Source organism: Hemicordylus capensis, chromosome 7 (genome assembly GCF_027244095.1).
Source record: "Hemicordylus capensis ecotype Gifberg chromosome 7, rHemCap1.1.pri, whole genome shotgun sequence".
NCBI lineage: Eukaryota > Metazoa > Chordata > Lepidosauria > Squamata > Cordylidae > Hemicordylus > Hemicordylus capensis.
The window spans coordinates 27,159,600-27,168,042 of NC_069663.1; positions in this window are offsets into that span (position 1 = coordinate 27,159,600).

Here is an 8,443-nt window from a genome sequence, read left to right on the forward strand (position 1 = left end):
TTGGTGTTGGTCACTGTAGACCAGGCCTGCTCAACTTAGGCCCCCCAGCTGTTTTTGGACTACAACTCCTATAATTCTCAGCCACAGCAGCCAATAGCCAGGGATTATGGGAATTGTAGGCCAACATCTGCAGGAGGGCTGAAGTTGAGCAGGCCTGGTGTAGACAGTACTGAGCTAGATGGACCAAGGGACTGACTTGGGGTAGGGCAGCTTCCTGTGACTCTTCATATCTACAACAACTACTACTATTTATATACCGCTTTTCAGCAAAAGTTCCCAAACCGGTTTACACAGAGAACTAATAAATAAGATGGCTCCCTGTCCCCAAAGGGCTCACAAAAAGAAACATAAGATAGACACCGGCAACAGTCACAGGAGGGGTGGAGAGGGCCAGTTACTCTCCCCCTGCTAAATAAAGAGAATCGCCACATTCAAAAGGTGCCTCTTTGCCCAGTTAGCAGGGGATAAAGTGTTATATGCCGAGAAACTTCCCTTCACTTGATGGGGAGGTTTCAGGAGGGAGGAAAGAAAAGGGTCCCCCTTTCCCCACCCCACTTAAACCTTCCTCTGCTGTACTATATAGTGCTAAAGACAAGGCTGAGGTGTGGGGCCTGCCACTCTCCTTCCTTCCATCAGAAAACCCAGCAGCCTAAACTGCATGTTGTGCTCTCCTGTTTTCCCCTGAAGTTTTTTTCTAAAAGGGGGGGGGAGGGAAAGGGCCAAACCAGCAGCTGGAAAAACCTGTGATGAACAAGAGAGAGACAGCTGGCCTCCCAGACCCAAGCACAACTTCTCCCACAGCCCTTCACAACCTGCCTGGTTTGTATATGTTATGGGGACATTACTGTATACATGGGGGGGGGGGTTGATAGGAGGCAGGACTTTGAATGCAGTGCGCTTCAGAGTTCAGAAGCAGCTGCATCCAGCATCTCCCTCTTTAGAAGAGCAGTAAATTGGCTCCTGGTTAATCTAAACAGCAGAGAGCTTCCTTTCCTAGGTGCAGCTGGGATCCAACCCACAGCCTGTCTTTGCTTTTGCCATCCTCCCAGCTGTTCTGCTGAGAAGGAAAAGGGTGGCTGTTGGGACTCAGGTTCTCTTGCACTGGGTCCCAAGGAATGCTTGCGGGGGGTAGGCCACTCTTTCCACCCTGTGCTTTTACCCACTGCTCCAGAACTGTCCATATGACGGGGTCAATACAGACTCTGTTTTCCCAGTGATAGCCTACTATAGTGTGGATGAAATGCAGTATGTTCTAGTGCATCTGCCAAAGAGGGTTCCTGCTGTGTCTCTGAATGATTCACTACTCAGATTTGGCTTTCTAAGCAACCGTTGCTGCGTATGGGATATATTCTACCCTCTGTGTAGCTTGAGGTGAGCCATTCCTGCTTCAGATCTTCAGTGGGCTTAATCCCTTTGGAGGCTACCTGTGGGGTCTCTGTGTGAGTCATCAGCACTCCATTGTGGGAGGCACTGATCTCGGAGCAGAGCCTTGGACAGCAAAATGCAGCCCACTGCCCAGCACAGGCGGTGGTTCTCCTGTGCTTTGAAAGCTACAAGCCTTAGGGGTGTAAGAGCTGGAGTTCTATGCGCCTGTCCCAACGTCAGTTCAAGAAGAATTGAGCTTTGGCTATCAGAATCTTGTGGGGGGGGGACACATGACAGGACAGTTTAGCATCGTGGTTGCCTGCCACAGCAGTGCCTCATAAATGGGCTCCAGAACAGCACGGAAAGGACAACCAGCTGCTCCACCTCTTTAAGTAATTCACTTCTTAATTGTCTCCCCACCCCCATCTCTGTGCACCTCCATAGGATTGACTGGTGCATTCAAGGGGATGGTTGTGTTGAGAGCAGATACTCCAACATGCGGGCTGCCTCCTCCCCCAGCATCCGTGGGGAGGATTCAGGCATTGAAAAGGGAAGAAATGGGCACGGGCGGCCCCTCTATGCACCAACATTCCACCTTGGAACTGATGAGAGGCAGATGTGCCTGTTTATACAAAGCCAGCCAGGTTGATGGCTGCTGCGGGGGCACAGTTTTTCCATTGTACCAGGTGCCTTGGCTCGAGCAAGCAGCCTCCCTTGGCACTGAAGAAATGCCAGTGAGCAGAAGACGGGCCACGTCTCGACTCTTCTGCAGCCCCTTAGCAGCGATCCCTGAGCTTAATCCATCTGCTTGCAGAACAGCAGGGAGAGCCTACCCCCTGCATATGCCGAAATGCTGTATTTGCTACTGCTGGGTAAACTTCAGGCTTGCAAGAGCCAGTTTGCTGTGTACTAGAACCCTGAAGTCCACCCAACGGACTGTGGTTCAGAATAAGGTCTGGGTGGTGGGCATGGGACTGAGCTCCCAGTCCTTTGCTGTAGAAACCCACTCCTGGCTTTTCCACCAACTTCCTTTCTTTCAGCAGACTAACTTGATTGTGGGGGCAGGAGGGGAGAGCAGCATAAAGATCCCCAAAGCGGAGAAGTGAGAACACAAGCCCTACAGTTCTTCACCTTGTTAAATCTGTAAGTGCCATCATTCTGAAGCCCCCCCCCAAGCACATGGTTTTGTGCATGCATGTGTCAGAAGAAGCATTTCCTTCAGTAGGAAAGGAAATGGGCAGGCTTCTTCCAAAAGAGTGCACACGTTCTAAAAACTGATTAATCAAGAGGAGCAAAATGACCTTTTTAAAGTCAATTACCTTTTTTTTTTTAAGTGGTTAAAGGTTTCAGCCCTGATAAAAAAACAACAGAACTGCCCAGTGTCATCATATTGTAGTCCCGTGTACGTCAAACAATTTCTTCTGAATAGTAGCTGGTCAGATCTCTGGAAACTCACAAACAGGATGTGGAGGCAATGGTCTTCGACCTTGTTTATCCTTAACACCTGATAACTAGAGATATTCTTCCTCCTAATGTTTAGCTATTGTGGCAGAACTCCCTCCATTAATTTGTCTAAGTGCTTTTTAAAGCCATCCAAGCCAGGGGCCATCATCATGTCTTGTGGCAGTGAGTTCCACAACTTAACTGTGTGAAGAACTGGCCTGCACCTGCGGCTGCTGCTCAACTTAACTGGGTTATGCTGAGTTCCAGCCTTGTGAGGGAGAGACTCCCTGGCTCACAGTAGATGACACTGGGAGCTGTTAGCTTTGGGGGCCAGCAGGACTGCTCCTCAGCAATCTCTCACTGTACACTGTTGTGTTCATTATCTTCATGTGCTAATCTAACCTAGGCAAAAGGTTAGCACTGATTTGGGGTGACAATATTTCAGGATGCTCTGAATCCCAGTTGCAGGGGAGAGAGGGGTGTACTTGCATCTCCTGCTTCCCAGAGGCAGATGGCTGGCCACTGGGAAGCCAAATGCTGGACTAGATAGGCCTTGGGCCTGATCCAGCAAGGCTGCTGCTTAGGCTTTTATGACAGAGCAGGAGAGAGCAAGACCCTCCCCTGGCTTGTTTAGTTGCCTTGACTCACTTGGACTTTGCATTTCTTTCATTGCCTTGATTTTCTGCTGAAAACAAAAGGACAGGGTTGCAAATACATCAAGAAAGGGCTGTGTTGTCATTAAAGGCACTTTTCTCCTCCACCCCCTCCCAAACGATAATGTTGCCACCTCATTTCCCCTTCCACTTAATAGCCTACTTGTGGCTTTTGCTGTTTCTCACAGAATCAACTGATAGCGTTCTGCAGAAGCCACAACTGTAAGCGTAATGGTTGGGGAAATTAGCCTGCCTGTCTCCGATACTGAGATGTCACGATTAAGGGGAGAGTGGAGGGAACTTCGTGCCTAACGCTCCTTCCCCCTTGGAACATAAGAGCAGCCCTGCTGCATCAGGCCCAAGGAAGCCCACCTAGTCCAGCATCCTGTTTCCCACAGTGGCCCACCAGATGCCTCTGGGAAGCCCGCCGGCAAGAGGTGAGCCCCTGCCCACTCTCTGGCTGTGGCTCCTCTGCAACTGGTATTGAGAAGCATCTTGCCTCTGGTCTGAGGCTGGAGGTAGCCTATAGCCACCCGACTAGTAGCCATTGATAGACAAATTCACAGAGGGCAGGTCTAAGCCGCTTTTAAAGCCATCCAAACTAGTGGCCATCACCACATCCCATGGAAAAGAATTCCTTAGATTAATGATGCGCTGTGTGAAAAAGTACTTCCTCTTGTTGGTCCTAAATTTCCCGGCCTTCCATTTCATGGGGTGACCCCTGGTTCTAGTGTTGTGAGAGAGGCAGAAAAATTTCTCTCTGTCCACTCCATGCATAATTTAATACACCTCGATCATGTCTCCCCTTAGTTGCCTCTTTTCCAAGGTGAAGAACCCCAGATGCTGTAGCCTTGTCTCATGAGGAAGGTGCTCCCGGCCCCTGATCATTTTGGCTGCCCTCTTCTGCACCTTCTCCAGTTCTACAATGTCCTTCTTAAGATACGGTGACCAGAACTGTACGCAGCACTCCAAATATAGCCATACCATAGATTTGTATGAGGGCATTATAATATTAGATTTTTTCCTTTCCATCCCCTTCCTAATGATCCTTAGCATTGGATTGGCCTTTTGCGCATCTGCTGTGCACTTTCAATGAGCTGCCCACCACAACCCCAAGAGCCCTCTTCTGACAGCTCAGACCACATCTGTGTATATGTGTCATTGGGGTTTTTTTTTTGCCCCAATATGCATCACTTTACATTTGCTCACACTGAACCACATTTGACATTTTGTCATCTGCTCATCCAGTTTGGAGAGATCCTTTTGGAGCACCACTTGCATGGTTTACGTTCCTGTTTTTTTTCACCCGGTTGTTGCTCAGTAAAAACTCTTTAAACATGTGAAAATATGCAATTTAAAAAATAGTTGCCCAGCAGTTGCTGTATTAGTTTTCTAGAGCTCCATTATGTATGTATGATCCAGAGGATCACTCAAGGATAATCATTTACCGGTAAGCAACCTGTTTTGTGTGTGTGCAGTCACTCCTGAAAACCTTTGCAGTTTTGCGCATCGTTTGGAACTTTCCCCTTTGGTTGGGGTTTTCCTTGAGTTTGCTTTTTGGGAGGGTTAGGAGTTGCACATATGGCACTGCAAGAAATTGCAACAGGGGCAGACGTAGGTCATTTGATGAATGAAAAAACCTACATAAGAACAGCCCTGCTGGATCAAACCCAAGGCCTATCTAGTCCAGCATCATGTTTCCCACAGTGGCCCACCAGATGCACCTGAGAAGCTCACAGCAAGACATGAGGGCATGCCCTCTCTTTCTCTCTTGCTGTTGCTCCCTTATTCATAGTCTCCTTGCAGAGCTCACACAATGCCTTTTAGGCTACCAAGCTAGGTGGCCAGATTTGCCTTTAAAAAAGCCAAATTCTGGCTTACGGCCCATTTGACCCACGAGTATACCCCTTAGCAGAGGCGTAACTAGGGAAAACAGCGCCCGGGGCAAGCACTGAAATGGCGCCCCCCCCACCAGGCCCCCCTGCCGCCCCCCCAACATACTACATTATACTTAGGTTTTTCCTCACAAGCGCCCGCCGCCGCTGCCGCGCCAGGCCACTGACTGGCCGCCAGATGCCAGCAAAGCAATTGGGGGGGGCGCAGGTGGTGCAGAAGGGACCGCTCGTGGGGAAGGGGGCACCGACACGCTCCCTTGACTGCTGCAGCGCTGCTGCACTGAGCAGGAAACATTTGTATTAACAAAAAATTTAAAAAACTTTTAAAAAATTGGTCATGGCGGCGCCCCCCACGTGACCAGAAAAGATGGCGCCCAGGGCACGTGCCCCCCCTGCCCCCCCTATAGTTACGCCTCTGCCCCTTAGGTTCTGGCAACCCTGCTACCAAGCACTGAAGCAAAAGGTGCTTCAGATCCAGAGCCCTGTGGGATCAGACCAAACATCAGTTTAGCCCAGTATCCTGTTTTCAGTAGTGATCAGCAGGACTCCTCCTGGAAGTCCACAAACAGAGCATGGACAGACCCTCTCTTTTGTTCATCCTTAGCATCTGGTTTTCAGAGGTTTAAGACTAATCTATCAATTTGTCTAATCCAGGGGTTCTCAAGCTTGGGAGCCTGTATGTTGTTGGAGAGGTAGTCTAACCTGTCTTTAAAGCTTTCTAAGCAAGCATCCATCCATCACACCTTACGATGAATACAAATACAACTAATATTTATATACCGCTTTTCAACAAACGTTTCCAAAGCAGTTACCATAGATATAAATAAACAAGATGGCTCCTTGTCCCCAAAGGGCTCACAATCTAAAAAAGAAACATGAGCTAGACAACAGCAACAGACACTGCAGGGATGCTGTGCTGGGGATGGAGAGGGCCAGTTGCTCTCCCCCTGCTAAATATAAAAGAATCACCACTTTTAAAAGGGCCTCTTTTGTTCAGTTACCCTGTTTCCCCGAAAGTAAGACCTACCCCGAAAGTAAGACCTAGCAGTAATTTCTGATGTACCGCTAATTGCCCTAGTGCATTTTTGGGGGCTAAAATTAATATAAGACACTGTCTTATTTTCGGGGAAACACGGTAGTTAGCAGTTCTTCTACCCTTGGTGGTGTAAAAGCGTCTCTCTCTAGGCTTTCAGGGGTTTCTCTCCCCACTTTTCCTCTAGCAGTTGGAGACTAGATTCAGGAATGGAATGTGCAAGCCACTTCTGTTTACTTCGAGGTTAACTGCATGCACGTTACCTCTTGCTGATATTCTATCTACTTACAGAGGTCCCAAACACTCGTACTTATTCAAAAGACTGTTGGTTTTCCCCCAGGGCCCATTTTAATGCCCGTCCCTTGGCTCTACTGGATGGTAGATTCCATCATCTACCTCTTTTGCAACACCAAGGACAGTTCAGGTGAGATGGAGTCAATACCTCAAGTCCTCCTTTGATGTGGTTTTTATTGTGACTTGAGGTGGGACCTGATTTTACCATTATTAATGAAATTCTCAGGTCATTCCGATGCTTTTTATGTTAGTTTTCTTTTAAATGATAAAGATTCTTGTGCGACTTGTAAAGAGGCCCAATTTTGTTTTATTTAGCTTCTAGGGTTTGGCGCAGCAGGGAAATGACTTGACTAGCAAGTCAGAGGTTGCCGGTTCAAATCCCCGATGGTATGTTTCTCAGACTATTGGGCAGCAGCGATATAGGAAGATGCTGGAAGGCATCATCTCACACTGCGCGGGAGGAGGCAATGGCAAACCCCTCCTGTATTCTACCAAAGACAACCACAGGGCTCTGTGGGTGCCAGGAGTTGACACCGACTCAGCAGCACACTTTACCTTTAGGGTTTGTTGTAAGTTAGTAGCTTCTGTTTAGGTTATTTGGGTCAGAGTTGTATTGTTTCATACAAATTCCCCCTTGTTTTATTCTGCTGGTTTCTGACCACAATAAAGACTGGCTAGCTGGCTGACGGATTACCCTCATGCTGACATGGCTGTTGGGAAACAGCTGTTACCCACATACATGGAGGCCGTTTCCTCCAGATATGACTTGTCAAGCATGGTTGCAAATTTATCATTGCTCAATTCAGTCCCTGAGCCCTTCAGGGTGGCAGAAGAAGGAAATGCCTGCTGCCTCTTCTGAATTCATCACCCACGAGACTTATAACACACACCCCACCCCCAAGTGAGGAAGTTCATGTGCACAACAAGAAATGCGGTTGAGGGGATTGCAGGACTGCCTGTGTCTGAGATAATGACACGAGGCAGCACAACTCTGAACATGTGCAGAGGGCATCCTGCACCCTTGCCATGGCCAACACATCTGGAGCTGGGGGCAGGCTCCTGGTCCATAAAGACCATGCGAAAGGGCCAGAGAAAGCTAAAGGTTTGCCCGGTCTGAGCCCCAGAGCTTACCACCCAGCCTACTCGGGTCTTGGCTTCCAACTCAAGGATGCAATGTGAGCTCTTTCCTGCCAAGCAGAGAAACCCACTTTGTCCTTTTTCAATGGGCTTTGTTTGTTTCGACTGCCATTTCTTGGAGGAGCAGAACAGGGCTTGCATTCGCAAAACATTTGGCCAGTTTCATGTTACTTTGCCAGCGCCTGTGCAGGATGCAAAGCATCTGCTCTTGTGACAGCTCCACAGTTTCAGAATTGGAAGGTATGTCAGGGGCTCTGGGCAGCCTTAAGGCCTGAAGTGGAGACACTTTGCCTGGATTATCTGAGGGAGCAGTGCCAGCTGCTTCCTGCATCTTTTGGGCCGTCTGAATTTCCGGCATCATATTGATTGATCAAGAACAGTGCTGCCCGAACTTCTGATGATGGCTGACGCCCACAGGGTTCGGTGATTGCTGTTGTTCTGGATAAAAATGGCAGACGCGCTGTTCTCTTGGACTCCTTTCTTTTGCCATAATTGTGACCAAGTTGAAGGGGAGCTATGCAGCAGTCCCAAGCACATGAGCCATAATAATTTATCCTGGAAGTCATATGCCATCCTCTCGCCCATCTCTCCTGAAATCTGGAAAGCAGGGCATGTGGGAAGGA